This window comes from Otolemur garnettii, unplaced genomic scaffold (genome assembly GCF_000181295.1).
Source record: "Otolemur garnettii isolate 467f Iridium unplaced genomic scaffold, OtoGar3 scaffold00242, whole genome shotgun sequence".
NCBI classification, from domain to species: Eukaryota; Metazoa; Chordata; class Mammalia; order Primates; family Galagidae; genus Otolemur; species Otolemur garnettii.
Genome location: NW_003852637.1, coordinates 921948 through 924235, shown reverse-complemented (window position 1 = coordinate 924235; position 2288 = coordinate 921948).

Below are 2288 nucleotides of genomic sequence, written 5' to 3'. Positions count from 1 at the left end.
TGACAGAATACATTTGATAGTCATTTATTCTTGATTTCGTATTTTAGAATATTCAAACTTCAGCTGGTAAGTTATGTTTGCTCACTTATCTTCATATACTTATCACCCAGTGGCAAAGAATTGATGCTTCAGAGATTTCCCTTTTGATTTTCAAGGTCAATCAATTATGTCATGGCATGTTTTCTGAAGTCATCACCACAGTGTCAGCCTGCAGCTTCTCTCTTATATGCCTGGCTGTTTAGTTTCTAATTGAATGACAGTTAAATATTTCTAATCTAATTGAAATTTACATCTTAGGGGATTACTTTGCATTATCATCTGTATATTCAATATCCTTGTATTAATAATAAATGAAACAAATGACAGATGGATTTTGCTTCTCTCTTTAAAAAGTTCTTTATAGCTCTTGTTTGATCACCAACAGATACCATCTTCACACAAATTGTTACTGAAGAACTCTGTGATTATATGTATTAATCCTGTATTTTGGTATTTAAAGATCTAAATCCTTCATGTACTGCTATCATTTGATTAACATACTTTTGATGAGGTTATAATTAAAGAAATGGATTTCCTTTAGCTCTCATTTAGTCTCTAAATTTAAGAGCTTTACTCTTCCTAAGATCAAGAGGTTTTTTACATCTTCTCCATTTTCCTACGGCAGCCACATATACTTTAAATCAATTTTGGAGACCTTTACAACTAAACCTAATTTTTCTCATTAAGGTGGGTAGATGTGGGTATATATTAATTTTTATTGGATTTTTAAAGTAAAGTAATTAAAATCCCTAAATGGGATCAAATTGCTGAAATTATATGACAGCCTGGCGTATGTCTGATGGATAAGATAATTTAAATATTTTGGACTTTTATTATCTGAATTTTGGTTTCTCATTACTTCTAATTTTTCCTTCAAGAGAAAAACATTGAGATTTGCATCTTGCTTTCTGTCCTATGGAATTCTCTCATACTCATCCAGTCAGTCTGACTTTTCCTCATAATTACATCCATGGCAGAGCACATTGAACAAGAGTTGGACCCGTAATACCTGCTTGTTCTCCATGATATTATTATGGTGCTGAGTAGTGGCAATTTGGCCAGGAGCATCTCTGGTCCATAAAATTATGGTGATGAGGATGACAATGACAAAGACTGCAGCCATTATTCATTGAATACCTCCCATGTATCAGACATCATGCTAAATGATTTACATATGTCATATCATTTAATATTCCCAATAATATTTACCTACAAGGTAGGTAGTATCCCTGTTATATACTTGGGAAGAATGAGGATAGGAAGGTAAATGAATTTCCCAGGGCACAGAGCCATTAAGTAGTAGGACCATGATGGGAATCCAGTATCCATAATGGTTCTAAAACTATATTGTCTTTTTTTATTTCAGTAGATTTCCAACTTGAATCATGATCACAGTCTCCTACTGATCATTTTCTAAAAATAAAGATAATCATGGATTCTGATTCCAGTAGGATTTGGCGAGAGTGAGGCAGGAGCAGGGGGTTCTCTCAAGTTTTGGCATGGATACCCCTGTAAGCACATGAAGATTTTCCAGAAGGTGTTGGGCATATGGAGTTTTAGAGGAATTATTTTCCATTCTAAATATTACAAAATTCATTTGCTTACCTTGCTCCCTCTGAAAGAAGAAAGGCATATGTAACCAATCTCCAATCTTAGTATGGTACACACCCACACACTGTAAAATCTATAGATCAAAGAACTTTTTAAAATAGATATTATTAGGTATTGAGAAAAAGAGTGACTATGATAACTAGGTACAAATCTATTTGCAAGTCTAGTCATTTCTAATTTTTTTGTTTCAACAAAACTGAAGGAAGACTTAATTGAGTTGTCAGTTATTTTCAATGATGGGTCATAATGTGATATTTACCCACAGCTTGAATATTTAAAGAATTAAACTTCTGATTTACAAATCTTCTATTTCCATCTACTTATTTATGTGAAAACATTTTAAACTTATGTTTATGAAAGTGAAATATAAAAATAGAATTGATGGTGAAATTTGTCTTATCCTTCCAATAATTATTTGTCCATATGAAAATAAAACCGTATATAGCTCATTAAAAGACACATTTCTAATAAAATTTTACTTTTGAAATTTAATGATTATGAAAATTTGTGAAATGTTATTTGGTTCAAAATTTATTATAAAATTTTTCATAATAAATGTGCTAATCTCTCAGTCCAGAAAAAAATTATTACTTTCCAGAGTCTGTGATTATGAGTAATAAAAAATATATGTACTTATC